Source organism: Gymnogyps californianus, chromosome 25, assembly GCF_018139145.2.
Source record: "Gymnogyps californianus isolate 813 chromosome 25, ASM1813914v2, whole genome shotgun sequence".
Taxonomy (NCBI): domain Eukaryota; kingdom Metazoa; phylum Chordata; class Aves; order Accipitriformes; family Cathartidae; genus Gymnogyps; species Gymnogyps californianus.
In genome coordinates this window covers 6,885,342-6,900,945 of record NC_059495.1, presented here as the reverse complement: position 1 = coordinate 6,900,945, position 15,604 = coordinate 6,885,342, and the positions used below count along the sequence as shown (strand labels likewise).

Below are 15,604 nucleotides of genomic sequence, written 5' to 3'. Positions count from 1 at the left end.
TGCAGGTGGGCTTGGGAGAGGGGAAAACAGTACTCGTGACTTCATAGCATGAGAGAGAAACTTGGCTGCCCAGCGATGAGCTGTTTTGTGTCTCTTAGACATGTTCACACACTTAATTTTTCTGTGACTTTTCAGAAAGCGCAGAGAATTGGTGACAACAATTTAGCGCTGTCTTTAAGTTGTTATGCTAGAACAGCATAGCTGCAATAAAGACTTCCTGAAACAGTGTGGCCTAGAATCCCCCCCAGTCCCCTGGCAAGCCTGCAAGGTAGAACACCTCTGCTGATAATGCCACGTGGGGAAAGTGGGTTTTATGCAACTCTGTTCACGGAGGAAATTATGCCAACTTCTCACTGGAAGGAGTAAAGCTCATTACTTGTATTTACTTGTAATTCAGCTGCTTGGCAGAGGAGGTTTGTGCCAGAGACGTCCTTACTTCCCTTGAAAATGTAGGGCACGGGTGGACTCCAACAAAGGCACTTCTTTCCCTCCTGCTTGTAGTAAGCTGGGTGTTTAGCACAAGGCTGTTTAGCCGCTGGAGAGCGAGCCTGCCAGCACAGTATAGGACACAGAGCAGGGCAGCTGGATCAGTGAGCTAACAGCACCTCTGAGTAGTCCTTAGCTGGGTAGAGGGTGTGTAATCACCCGTGCAGAATACAGTCAGGGATGTTAAGTCATGAGTCACTTCCCTTTTTCTAGTCACTGAATCCTCCTTTTAAAAAGTTAAGCTAAGCATACAGAGGAAAAGATAAGACTTGTATTGATAGAAGGCACCATATTCTTATATTGGCAGCTGTGTCCTTGTCACCTTGCCCCTTCTCTTCGGTGCTCCTAAGCAAAGCAATCTGCAATGAAAATATGAGTGTGTGATGCTACAAACCCAGTGATTGCTCTGAACAATGACATTGGCATCTGACTCGGGGGATGTCTGAAATCTTTTTTTTCTACTTGAAGCTAGGAAAATAGAAGTTTAAAACACTGTATGTAGGAAAGTGTTTGAAGTCGTTGAACAACTGGTGTCAGCGGTTAACACCTGTTGAAGTTTTGTTTCTAGATTTTCATTTAGGTTTGTCTAGTTGCATCAGGCTTCTGCATTAGATATTAGAGCTCTCATCCCTCTGTTATATGTGATGGTATTAAAAGTGGTAACTAGCTGCAAGTCAGTGACAATGTTTATTAATTTGGTAGAAGAATGAGCACAGATGTCTCAGGTACACACTGTGCTCTAACAAGGTTTTGTTGAGCTGCAATTCATCAAATCGTATGAAGCCTTAAAATGGGATTACACTTCGTTTCATCCTTTGCGTGTTTTCTCTCTCATTGTTTTCCAAATAAACATGCTTCTGTAAGCTCTAAAAAGGTATTTATGGAAGTTTAAGTTGTTCTCAAGGGCATGAGTTGTTTCTAAAATGCTGGTCTCAAGGTGTTGGCCCTACATCAACCTTTGAGAGCCCCTGAGGCTATCAGGTCCAACTTTGCTGTGAGCACAGATGTGTCTAGCCAAAGGCTTTTTCTGGAGCATGTGATATCCTGCTTGCTTGAGCAAACCTGATAGCTTGATAAGGAGCGGGGTGGCACACACTGCACAGCCAGGCATACCTGCATGGGGACTGTCTCCTGTCTGCCAGAAAGCAGCTATACGAACAGGAATAAGCAGATTAGGGTATATTATAGTCGCTTGCAGCTGCCTTTCTGGGGCTGTGTTAAATATCACCAGCAAAATTAAGTTTCTGGAGACTAGAATATGAACTTTAGTTCTGGAGAACAGAGAGCAGGGTTCTGGAGAACAAAATATGAACTTTAGGTAAGTCTGTTGTCTGTGCCTCAGTTTTTCCACCCTTTGTGCTTTGCAGATGAAGAAAGGAAGAGTTCTATATAGATACAACACTGCATTATTCTTTGCACAACAGTGACCATCCCTTGTACTGCCATTCTTTAAGGTCCCTTGACAACCCAACAAGTTAATCTTGCTGCTCCTCAAAAGCTCCCAAATATTACCATGCCTCTGGTGTCCTCTGAGGCAGGACCTTCTGGATGGTGGTCGTGTCCCCCTTGGGATGTATCTCTAAGGTTACTTTTTGGGTCAGCTGACAATTGACCATCATTCCATCTGTTGTCTGTTTACCTGACAGCCCTCAGCTACATTTTATAGACTGTTAGACTCAGGTTTTGTCTGTTTGATTATTATTACTGTTTTTATTTTGGACAATGTCCCAGTTGCCTAGCAATGTCAGTAGGTGCTTTGAAAAAAAAATAGTAAAGCATAAGCTTTCTGCAAGGTAGCACATTATATTCTGCTTCACATTGAGTCTTTTTATCTGCAAGTCTCCATGGACTCTATCAGTATTAATAAATGAAATTCACCCTCTCTTTCGGAATGTGGGGGAGGGAGAGGAAGATACGGGAAGCAGGCATCATCCTATTTTTCACAGATGATAAGGAAGGCAGAGAAAGGCAAAGCAAGGTAGAAAGCGTGGTTTGATATCCTGACCCACTGAAGTCAGGCATATCTCAGTCATAAAGAAAGCTGAGAGCGTATCACTTGAAAGAATTAGAGCTCCGTTGAATTCCCTTTGCAGCTAATGGGTTGGATGGAGCCCACAGTGTTAGGCAGAGTAAGGAAGTGAGCAAGTTGTGTGGAGTGATTGTTTATTTAGTTATTTCCCAAGAGTGGGAATATGGTCCCAGAGGCAACACAGACATAGGATAGGGTAGTGAAGAAATCAGCACATCCTCTTTACATGTATTATGCTCTTTGTTCTGTTCTTTCTGTGGGAAAGGGGTTATCATTGATTGTTGTCTTGAGTTTAGTTCACAGTCCTGTGGAGCCTGGCCTTGCAAAACTTAGGCAATGCCTCTATAGGGAGAGCTGGATCCAGGAGCCAAGTTTGTACTTCTGAGCAGCTGCAGGCGTGACTGAAAAGTAGGTATGCCATGTAGGCAGTGCTAATGGGAACTATAGCCCCTGTAGTTCCTGCCCTCCCTCTGGTAAATCCACAGCTGACCCTTTACCACTAGTAATAACAGAGCTGGGTGGTAACTTTGTCCTTGTTTCTAAGGGCAGTAGAGTGGGCTGACTGTCTCACATTGTACCCATACAAGTCGCCATTGATTTTGTGTCTGGTTGCTGTTATCAAAAGAAAAAAATATGAAGCATCCTGGGTTTTTTCCCCCAGCAAAGAACTGCAGGTACTTCGGCTACATGCTCTCTTTACAGAAGTACATTTACTAGACAATCATGCAAAAAGCCTGGGCCTTGCTTTTGAAGGTCAGAACATTAGAAATAGCCATGTAAAGAATGACTGTTTTACAGATGAGTGAACCAAAATGAGTCACTCGGGAGGGCAGTGAGAACAGGCTTGATAGCAGAGAGCTGTTACCACATTTGGTAATAGAAAGCAGCCCGAAGTATCAGCTATAGCCTGCTAGTTTTGCATGAGCAATGAAAATGGTCAGTGGTGTGTCTTCATGTACGTAAGGCTTAATATGCAGGCTGGAAAAAACATGGTCTCTGAGGGGCAGTGATATAGCAGGCACAGCTCTGGCTGGACTGTTCCTGGGTAAGTTTTGGACAAGTTGCTCTGGGTGATACACAGCTTCCTTCAAGAGGCAGCTGGCTTTAGAGCCTCTGCCTTAGTGCTGGAATAGGAAGCGGGAATTTAGCCAGCTCTGAATAAGGATAATGCCGCAACAGATTCAATGACTAGGTTAGGTAGCTGAAGACAGCCCTCTGTCCTTCCTCTCACAATGTGTCCATATACTGAAGTCTCGTTGTGCTGAAGTTTCCCCTTTACAATGTGTTTTTTGTCATGTCTAGTTCCACAGAGCCATGAGGTGCTTTCTGAAGAGGAGCTTGATTTATGCCTAGGCAGGCACCTCCATCTCTTGTAGCAAGATTTTCTGTAGGTCTCCATCACTCACACTGAGATGAACCTTGGCATTGCATGGCCTTTTCTGCAAATGATAGATGTGCCAAAACACACTTGTCCTGCACAGTAACTCCTAAGTACTTTCTAAAACTGTAAACTCATATATGGTCCTCATATATGGGTAAAGTACTTAAAATTGGCATGTATCATTTCCATGAAAAAGCTATGGGGAAAGACCTTATTTCAGTAAAGCTTCTGCTTCATGCTTAACCTTTTGCACTTTCTTGCAAATAGGACGCATGGTTAAATAATGTTTCAGAGAGATGTGTGCCTTTACCCCTGAGAATGGTCAGGAGAGTAAAAAAAACCAATGTGGCTGCCCACCACCCTCTACTGGCCTGTGCAGGGACTGCCTGAGGTAATGCTGGCTCTGTATGTGATGGGAAAATCTCTTCAAGAGATGAAGGAAAGTGGGGGGGAAAGTGAAGCTTTGGTCAGAAAGCGCTTCTGTTAGCATTTTCACGCCATATCTGCCTGAGTACCACAAAGCTCCGTCTTCCTTTTTAAATTAGGGCCAGTGTTGTCAATAAAAAAAATTAGTCAACCTTTTCTTATATGCCAAAATCATTTTGCACAGCAAACAGGTGAAATCGGAGAGGCTGAACTTTTTGTCCAGCTGTCGTTTTTCTGCTGATTTTTTGGGGATGAGGTGGACACAGAGGGGAGTGTAGTTCTGCGTTGAAACAAGGGTGATAGTAGCACTACATGTCTGTTGGCTTCAGTAGTTTTATCTCAGATTTAACATAGTTCAGATGAGAACAACATCTGGTCTAGGTGCATGAGGGAATTTTCTTGGCATTGGCTCAGAGTGCTGAATAAGTCCCGGATAAATCACCCAAAGCAATGATCGTAGCCTTTCTGGCAACTCAGTTTCAGCAACTTTGTTGTATGACAAGGTGTATGCAAGCTGTCAGCACAAATTAATCAATCCTCTGTGAATGGGACAGTACTGAATCTGCAAGTTCCAGTGGTATCGTTAGTGTGGAAACACCGCAGCCCAAGGCAATTGAAGTGCCGAGATGACATAACCCAGTCATCTTGCTAGAAAACGTTATGACATAGAAAAGCCTGGGGAACGGAAAGAAGCCTCACCAGAACAAAGACCATGTCCATATGGCATCATATTTCCTGGGAAAACTTATTTTTACGCTTTTTGACATGTCTACAATTCTGGTGTTATGCCTCATTTACACTGGTACATTCTGGGAAATCTAGTCAATAATTCCTTATGTCTGCTCTTACAACAGAGAGCAGTGTGACTCATAGAGTCATCTAAGTTATTTCTATGGTTGTATTGCATGCTGAGAAAGTTTTATAATGGCCTGAGACTACACTGATCTCCTTAATCTTGGGCTCAGATATATCAGAGTGGACAAATTTCATGAGTAACAGAAAAGTAAAGTAAATTTCACCCATTTGGGTGAAGCATCTTTTCTTGTACAATTTTAGCACTAGGCAGATCTGAAATTTTGAGTTGGTGCATCGAGTGGCGAAGGAATAAGCCCCAGGCAAATCCAACCAGAAAGGAAAGCTTCACCGAATGACTGCAGGGTAAATCCAACTGTTTTGCTGCAACTTTAGTGAGCTGTTGCTGCACAAATTACAGCATGTAAGGAAGCACTCTAGTGAGCACGGTAGTGTAACTGAATTCAGCATACTTCCAGAGAAGTTTGACTGTGAAGATTGCAGAGGATCCAGTTTGTCTCCCAGCAGCACCTGAAAGGTCCTCGTCACTGATCTGCATCATAGTTTCATACAGTTGTAAAGCAGGTCACAGCAAAACTCATCTATTCATTCTTCAGGAGGATGGGAAACACTTTAAGGAAGGTCTCCAAATTAAGGGTTCCCCAAAAGTCATTCTGCAGTTTGTGTTCCAGGCATGATGGCCCCCTTACAGACTGTGTAAAGGCACAGGGTCTGGCAGGACTGAATAGTAGGTGTCTGCATCCCTCGTTTTTCTGGAGAATTCAGATCCCATAGTCTGTAGCATCATCTGCCTCAGGCACGCTAGTGTGCTGCCGAAGTGCGTCCCATCACACACCGATCCACTACTTGAGGGACAGGAGTTGTTACAGCAGGCAGCAGCAGTAGGCTGCAGTCTGAAAGAGGCGTGTATTTTTAGAGATGGCTGCAAAGCCTTGCTGTCACAGAAGTGGTGCACTATGGCATATTAGTCCCACAGCAAATGCTTCATCCTCTCTGTTTTATGTGATTATGCAGTGATAACGAGCAGTAGGGAACCTACCCCGTCTCCTTGCAGAGTGGGGAATACGGAGAAGGCAGGAACGGAGCGACCCAAGTCAAAGAGTTTTAGCACATTTTGTCCTTAGTGCTTTATCCAGTCACTGCCTGCAGTTTTATATTTATGAACCTGTATCAGGGGATTGCTTGATATGTCTTTAATTTCCTTTGGTTTTACTCTGAACAGGCCTCTCTAGGGACAGTGAGAACATTTTCAGTGTTATTGAATGTCATCTCTGTGCAAACTGAACAGAGGAAAAATATTCTGATAATAACTGTGAAATACATGGGGCTGGTGGCTTTCTGGCTGCTGCTTTTTTTTTTTCTTTTCCTCTGATGAGAGTCTCAAGGTCAGCTGGCTCCATAGATACAAATATGCCAAGAACAAAATGTACAGATGCGCCAGGAGTCAGGGACACAGACATGCTGGCACTGTAAACAGACCTGGATCGTGTCCAGTATTGTCAGGCAGCAACAGGAGTGCTCATAAAAAGGCACTTGATTTCAGTAATATCAAGATTTATCTTTTCTCTCCATTGCATCATTAAACATGAATTATTTGCATTTTTGTGGATTCAGCACAATCTCAAAATTTTATTTGGAGGATGGGGAAAGGTTTTATTCATGTACTACAGAATCCTATAGCAGTATCTGAGCGCATAATAGACAGTGTGGTTCCCTGAATAAGTGGCTGGAGTAGAAACCAGATGACTGGTTCTTTTCCTGATTCTGCTGCTGATTTATTGTGTAAACACAGACAAATCTTTTACTGTAGCTGTTGTGAGTTCCCATACACCCTCTCCTTTCCCTCCTAGATATGTTTCCTTTTGTCAGTTATTTGCTTGAACTAAGTACCAACCAGTCAGGCAAAACCTGGAAATATCTTCACCTAGCAGTCTTTGGCAGACTTAAAATATTAATGCATTTTAGAGTGTACTTATTTTTCGTAACCGTCAGTTGTTGCTACCAAGGTAGGGAATTCCTTATAAATATTGAATGCTGCTGCAAGGTCTGGAAAAAAAAATCTAGAAATGGTTCTCTTAAGCTCCCAAATGACTGAAAAACTGCTGAAAATCTTCCTAATGTTAGTAAATTATGTGGGAATCAAAGAGTTCAGAAGTTACCTAACTGTTACTGGGATTTTCTAATGAACAGTCACAGTTCTTGAATTTAACCAGTCCATGCAGATTACTGGACATAGACACTTTGGGGAAGAATGGAGCAATTGGTTTTGTTCTTAAAGACACCCTAGAAGTTGTTGTAGTAAGATGCATCTCAGAAATTGGCTTGAAGGTCTGTTGCATGTAAAAGAATAAAACTTAATTGCAGAGGAGATCCACTGCCCAGCGTAAGCGCTGGAATTTTGACAAAGCAAAAAATTCCCCTGGTAGAGCACTTCCAGCCCTTGCAGGGGACAAGAGCATGCAGACAGGGTCTGCTGTAGTCATGTGTGGTCAGCAACCACTATGCTACTCTATTATGGCAGCAGAAATTCACGTTTTCGTTCTTTTATGGACCCTCCTGCTACCCTTCTCACACCAAAAGGATCCTAGTGCAAGGTACAGTTTAGTCTTTTACTAGAACTCAGAGCCGTGTACATTGTGAATTTAAAATGGGGTTGGAAGACTTTTCACCTTTAGATCTCTAGTTCAAATCTAGCCTAGGTTAACCATGACTGAACCTTTAAATCCCTAGTGACATCAGTCAGATCCTAAGCGACAAGGCTCTGAGCTCCACCACAGCCAACATGAATTGAAACAGAGAAGCCAAGGGTTAATTGCGGGGGTATTACCAGCTAATCTGTCTATCATGCACCGTGCTGGTTAGCCTCTCTAACAGACCCCTTCTCGCCCCAGAGCTGCTCTGTCCGGTCACCTGAATACACTTGGGATATAATGAAAGGGCAGCACTGGGGAAAGGCTGTCCATACAGTACCCGTTTGTGGCTAAATAGAGGCCTTTTGTCCCCAGGGCTGCTAGTCTGCTGCCAGGCACACACACATGAGATTAAACAGTAATAAAAAGACTTCATTAGAGTCAGTGGGGGTCGCTTTTTCTGCCGCCAGAGTAGAGCTGAAAAGAATCCTGAAGTGAACTTGGAGCAATGACATGAGACCTGCTGTAACAAAGGCTGAGTTGCCTTTCATTCTTAAGAGTGGATTGCAAATAGTATTAAAATATGCCAGTTAAATAAACCAGACATGCTGATGTGCATTGCCTAAAATCTATCTTCAGGATATTATTTTTGCCCTGTAGATTGTGCTTTCTGCTAAGTAACCCCAGAATACGCTGGAAGTGGCTGTTTTATGTTGCGCTGATGTTCAGCAGGTGGTTGTCTTACAGAGGGCGACAATCCAGGACTTCAAGTATGCATGCTGGGCGTTGGTTGAGCTCCTACTGGTGCCCAAAGGCAAAATTTAGTCTGTTACACTCTCATGCAAAGACATTTGTGGAATCCCTTGGAATCAATTAAATACCCTGGTATTTATTCCGCATAGTTAAATGAAGGAGTTGCTGGCTCTACCTCTTGTCTATCTCTTACCGTTGCGGGGAAGAACACAAGCTAGAGGTGAGATCCTTTTTCAGTGAAGGGGCTGCTTACTGGCTGAGTTTGAGAAATAGACTGTACCTTCTGGTTACATCCTGTATGCACCCATCCCTCTCTGCAAAGGGAAGGCTGTACATTTTTAGGAGGGAAGTTAATGAGACAAGATTCCCACCTGAAAGAACCAAGGCATTTGCTTTTGTCAAATCTTTTTGAATTCTGACAGCCTAGCAAGGAAATTGTTTTCATAAATTTGCCATTATTAGCAGCGTGCTACGACTACTGCATTTTTGTTGTCGTTGTTTCTGAGCTCACAGGCAGCGAACAGCCACGCACTCTGGAAGCTGGAGTGGTAGTTTATTCACGGAAGAGATGTCACGCGTGTGCAAGTTCACACACACTCCAACAGTGCCGCTCACCAGTGTCTTCTAGCCCTGCAGCTACCACGGGCCTCAGTGGGAAGTTTAGTCTCTGGGTGCCCTTCAGCCTTAGGTTCTGCTGCTACACCTGCAAAACAAGAGCTTAATTAGTCTTAATTATAACAGCAGTTCACTAAGAACTGGACTAACACACTTGCGGGCAATCCAGAAGTTAAGAGAGCAACGACTGGGGAAGTGTGTTGCCTGGCGCAAATCAGTGCTAGGCAATAGCCCCATATAGCTGTGAGAAGAGCTGTCTCTTTTCCTAGGTTAGCATTAGCTCCTCATTATCATATCAAAGGAAATGGCAAGCAGACTCCTCCACACATGCTTCACAGAGGCGGGGGAGTTTGGGTTTATTGCAGAAACTTTTCCTTCCCCTTGTCTGCCTCTGTTCCTACTTCCCAAGTTTCATTTTGAGTTTGGGGTTTGAATAAGCCCCAAAACACAAAAGGAAGTCGAGACAGAGTGGGTGACTGTCACATCTAGATTCTCAGAGCTTTACTTGAAAGCTCAGCTCCCGTTCAGTCGAGTGCACCAGGGAAGAGTGGAGGTGGATGAGACAATCTTAGAAGCTATTTCCAGCACTGGCTCTTACAACTCTGTTTTCTTCTAGTGGAATGGTAGGTTAATGGTTGACAAACGGGAAGAGACATCTCTCGTTCCAGAGATCAAACTGCACAACAAATTAAAATGCTCCCTGAAGGCACTGTTGCTCCCTCTCTTCTCAATACATGTAAAGCCAAAGACAGCCTCCACTGATTTCAGGGCAAGCTACAGATTCTGTCACTGGTGCTCAGATTGAAGACTGTCCCTTTGGGTAATAAATGTCATGGGCCAGTCTGTGCTCATCAGGGGTGGTGGCTCATTTCTGTGCAGGGAAACTTCAGGGAAATGGAGGTTACTCCCCATTTGGTTCATGAAAGCTCAAAAATTGGACTGCCCTGCTGCATTCTATAGGAACCAGCAAAAATCCAAACTGTTTGTTTTATGAAAGCTTTTTATATACGTAACGTCCTCAGAGAGCTGTTTAGTTATACCAAAATGAGCTTAAAGCTTGTTCTTCCACATCTTGTTGTTCTGTTTGCAAATCCAGGAGCTAAGCATTCCACAGTTGCCATGATTTCACCCCTGTAAATAGCCCTGTACGTCCTTTGAACAGTGAAGCACAGCTGTTAGAGCTTGTGAGCACCCCCAGGAAAATCAAGATGTTGCACTGAAGTGAAATTTGTATCTACGCACTCCTGAAATTAGATCATTCATCCCATTCTAACATATGGGTCTAATTTAGATGCCTTCTGATACTACCTGTCTCGCCGCATCATCTAGAAAGGAAGTAGCATGGCTGTTTATACTTGGACCAGCACATCCTAAATAGCATTGCCTAAAGTGAACCCCATCCCAAACACTGAGAGAACTCAGAAAAGCAATCCCTCTACATTTCCTTGTTTACATACTAGCCTGAGAGTATACCCGAACTGTACTGCCATTTTGTGTTAAATCTGCCCTTCTGCAGCAAGCTGATACCTGGAGTTCTTTAACATATTTCAAACTTGTGAGGCTATTGACAACTTTTTAACCACCTTAGCAAGGGCACATTGATGTCACTGACTCAGTGAAGTGTAGTTCCCAGCTGAAAAACTGTTTTCATGTCTGCCTTGTCTTTAATCAGTACAAATTGGAAGATGTCTATTGAAATAATACGTGAAACAGTGCTCTAGTTTACAGTGTAGGAATAAGGAAGCAAAAGCCTACCAAGATGCATGCACTTATATGGACCCATGCAAAAGGTACTACCTCTCTGGCGACTAAATGAATGTCTCCTAAAAGGCCTTTAACGTTGATTGAAGTACGTACCTCTCAAGTGCCCTCTTTTCTGTGGCCTTTGCTGTGCTTTGTAATGTGTCTGGTGCATCAGATCCTGTGACAGACAGCAACCACAGCACACAAATGCACTTACGGTGCGTGTTGGGCGGCATCTGCGGATCAGTGCTGCAATCCCACTCTCTCCTCTGAGCTGACATCTGGACAGAGGTGTGAGCACAGCACTGTGTAATTGCATAAGGTATTGGCAGAGCTGTGGCAAAGCGAGAAGAGTGTCAAAATTATATGCCTGCTCATGAACTGACAAATCATGTTAGGGGAGAGGTCTCTTTTTTTCCCCAGCTGAATAATACGTGTGAGATGTTGGGGGAACAGGGCTTCCTGCAGCCTCACGGATTAGTGGGTGCTGTGAAAATCCAGACTCTGCTTTGAACCCTCGCTGTGCCCCACTTTGGTCAGTGTTTGTAGGGAAATCGGTGGAAGGACGTGGTGCCAGCAGATGGCAGTGCCTGTTAGCAGAGTTTCACTCATGTCAGGAGAGATAGGAGTCTGCTCAAAACGTGAAAATGTTTTTATTTACGTTGCATGAAACCCAGTGCCATTTCTCGCATGTGAGCAATGCAGTGGGCATAGCTCAAGGTGGGCAAACTGTCACCACAGAAATGACCATACTGTGAGCCTGCTCCTCTGCACGTCTGCGAGACCCCTGTCCGCTTAGAGGCTGTCGACTGCGTTCATGGTTGAGATGCATTGAATAAGCGTGTGTGGGAGGTGGGAAGGCAGGCTTCTCCTAACATTGACCATGTCACCCTAGCTTTGCAGACTTGCAGAGGCTCTGTTCCTCTATGGCTGCTGGCTGGACAGCTTTTCCTAGCATCAAAATTCATTCTAAATCTTATTAAAAGAGATTAAATGAAAGAAGCAGAACTGATGCTTTTATGAAGGGGACACTGTCCTTAGTGCTGGTCAAGCAGCATCCAGGGACTTAACCTGCTCTGAACGCCTACGTTATGATTTTAGGGGGGACTGACTCTCATGCTGTATGAATTACTGTTTAGTACTTTTTAAGTAAGTTTGAATGCTTATTAACAAATACAAAAAAAACCTGTTAATGTACTCCCCAAATAGCACTTTTATAAGGATACTTCATGTATCACAGACATACTCCTAAAAGGTAAAATAAATATTGCTGAAAAGAGCATGCCTAACAGTTATGAGCAGGCAGAAGATCTAACATAATTTCACAGGATTTAATCAACAGTTTATTACCATGCCTTTTACTTTAATTGAAAATAGTTTCACTGCTGATTTGAATTTAGTCCTCTGTGCTGTTTGCAGCCTAGGTGGAGTAGCACTGTTCTAATGCATGCAAAACAGGAGCCAAACTGGCTGGTTTGATCTCATTGCCCGTACTGGGGTGAAGTGGGAAATATAAACTAACAACAAGTGGAAAAGCAAAATTACATCTGCAAAACTAATTTTTAATGGCCTATGTCCTTGGTCTGGCTCCAGATTCCTATCCCATCTGGCCAGATCCAACCTCCCCGTACAGATCAGAGAACAAGAACACTGGTAATAAGTGCTATGTGTATAGAGATGTGCTTTCTTAACCCAGTCCCCTGTGCAATATGACTATTAATGATATTCAAAGCTGTGGTTATTTCCCTTTCTTTAGCGTGTCTGTCTTTGAATTTTTCCAGTCTAGCTTCCATAATAAGGTGTTATGTATCTTAGATTTAAGATGGTTAGGAATCAGATTTTCTGATCTACAGGAAGTTCCACTAGTTCAGTTTTTTTCTGTTCCAAAACAAGAATGCAAATAATAAGTTGCAAAATGTCCATACAGTAAAATAAAAATGTCATTCCAATGCTGACGTATTTCATTAGTGATAGTGTAACTTTAAAGAAAATAAAAAATATTGAAAGTCATTCAAAGCAGAACATGGAAAAAATAGCTTTCAGATTCCAGCAATACTGACACATTCCTGTACAGTAGTGCTTTGGTTTTGGCAAGTTCTCTTTTCCTGACCAGAAAATCTGTGAAAGCATTTCTGATGTGCTGTAATGTGTGTGGCCCCTGAAATAGAATTAGGGAGGATGAGGGGACAAGATTAGGGGAACAGGGCAACAAAGCCTGAAGGTAACCTGTGGTCACTAGGCAGATCTATCTTGTATATGCGGCTGGCCTGACATTTGCTTTTCAGAAGAGGAAATATTTTACTAAGCTAGGGAGACAGTGTGGTATTATCAATGATAAAAAAAGAAGGAAAAAAGAGAAATAAAAAAAAAGGCAAACCACTGAAGAGCTTTGAGAGCATTCCCTGGGATTAGCTGGATCACAGGCAAACAACGCAACTCAGTCAGCAAACACCATTTCAGCAGCTTGATGGTTGACAGGCAAGGGAAGAGCGCCAGAGGAATCATGCTCTCCCTCCTTCTCCCACTTTTCCCAAATTCCTTGGTCCAGCCTGGAAGAGAGAGTTTCCACAATGCTGATGAATACGTACACATGTGCTCCCTGTTAAATGGGCAGCTTCTGCATTCTCCCTGTCCTCCTTTCTTTTAGGAACTGCTTTCTGTTTGTGTGATTTTAAAACAAGAACACAGCCCCCACCCCCTAAAAAAATGAAAGCCCACCCAGTAATCCGGGAAAGGAGAACCCAGGCAAGGGGAGAGCCGAGAAGCAGGCACGGGGAGGAGAAGTAAACACGCAGCGCCTGGGGAACTGGCAAGGAGGGCAAAGACCGTGCGGTGACAGGGGAGCACCGTGCCTGGCGTTTTCTCCAAGCACCGAATACGCCTCTCTTCCCCCTCCCCAGCCAGCCCTTTCTGTGCAAAGCAGCGGCTTAAACCCCTCCCCTCTTTGCTTTCACTCCCGCCACCTTTCCCTTTGCTGCTCATTCAGAACAGATGATGCTCCCCATCACATGCAGTCCTCTCCTCTCCCTCCCCTCTGCCCCAGCCCTTTAAAAAAGCTTTATACCACCCAGAATTCATTTGTATGGGAGAGAGCAGGAGCAAGGAAAAGCAGGCATTTGACAGGCAAAAGTAGCGCTGCAGCAGTGGAGGGTGAGGGTTTGGAGCACCCCGTGTCAGCTCTGACAGAGCAAGGGAAATCAGGGATACCTAGGGACAGGGGCGTGTGCATTTAAATCTTCAGTGCCACATAGATGTTTTCTAATAACAGGCAGAGGGAAGAAGGAAGGAGACAGCCCAGGGATCAGAAGACGACCCCAGCTCTCTGGTGATGGCATGGATCGGACACTTCTCCAGCAGCTGTTTTACCTACCTCTCAGTCCTGTCACCGTCCAGTATCCCCGAAGTGCCAAGGCACAAGACTGATGCAGAGCCACTCTTAGCAAGTAAGTTACCTGATTTTGTTTGTTTTTCCAGTTCACTTCGTTTCTTCCCTGGTTGTGAAGGATCAGGAGCCCAGAAGGCAGGAGGACAAGCGGCTGAGGTATTAGGTCAGCTGAACACCAGGTTTCTGTGCCCAAACCTGCCAGGGTGCGAGCTAGAGATGTGCTGTTGTCTGACTCGCCAGCTGCTAGGGAACTCTTTGGGAAGCCAGGGATTAGATGTTGATCTTGGGCACAAGCACTGTCAGATCTAGGAAAGGTGTTGTGCAGGAAAAGACATTAAAAATGATGAACTGCTCAGATACCAGATTAGTGGACATCACTGGAATACAATGGGCAGGAGGAGACTAATCAGTAAACAGCCCTGAAATGCGTGGGGTGACTCCATAATCCTCACCTGGAGTCAAAGATTAAATTCTTTTATAATTAGGATATTAGTCAGCTTAGGGTTTAAAGAGCCCTTGCAGTGTAGTCTCCAGATGATGAAGTGGCATGTTCAGCCCTTGGAGGGGACAGGCAATTTAATGCATTGGGAATCCCTAGGGGTGTTTACAGCTCTGGAAGGTAAAAGCGTGACTCATTTTTTTACTGATGTCCTGCTGAATCGGTCAAAAAGGCACCCAGAGTCCTCCTTTTTGTATTAGCTCATGCTGGTTGGGAGTAACATGCTGACTTTTACACAGCAGGTCTCTCATTTGGTTTTGACCTGAGAGTTTCAGGAACCAATTGAGAATTGGCAGAAACTGTCCTTGTCCCAAAAAGCTTACCATCTGACTTTTGGGGATTCTGTAATCGAGCAGGTCCTTCCTCCTGCACCCTTTTACTTTTAAGTAGACAACTACCTTGGATTTATAGTAGAGTAGCTCAGAGGGAAACAAAACTGGCTTCTCTCGCTAGTTCTCTGACCAAACCAAGCAACCAGTATCTTCTATGTTATGTGGGAAGTGTGTCTGGCAGTGTTTGTGTTGGGGGAAGTTATTTCACTTCTGGGGTTCTGTTCGTTCCCCCACTGTTCCTACTCAGTTGGAGATAAAAGATCAGGATCAGTTCTGGTTCCATGAGAGAAAATTCTCCATCTCTGGATGGTTCCAGCCCAATTATTTACAGACTTTGAAAAAGGCAAACAGAGTTTTGGAGTCATGTTCTGAGACAAATCTCCGGACTCTTTTATGTAAGAGTCACCCACTTTCTCTTCAGTTTGAGGTCAGGAGAGCCACTCGGACATTTGGGGTGAGCATTGGCACTTAACTGGCAATTTGGTGTTAGGTAGGTCAGTTTGTCTCTGTGA

At 44.0% G+C, this 15,604-nt stretch overlaps 1 protein-coding gene across 1 annotated transcript in view; it reads left to right on the top strand.

Annotated features, from left to right (window-relative positions):
• Positions 1 to 15,604, top strand: part of KCNJ5 (potassium inwardly rectifying channel subfamily J member 5) — a 62,656-nt gene that overhangs the window by 27,323 nt on the left and 19,729 nt on the right. Inside the window, exon 3 of the mRNA XM_050911027.1 lies at positions 14,145 to 14,319. The gene's annotated coding sequence lies outside the window, so the exon portion shown is untranslated. The remainder of the gene's footprint in view (positions 1 to 14,144; positions 14,320 to 15,604) is intronic.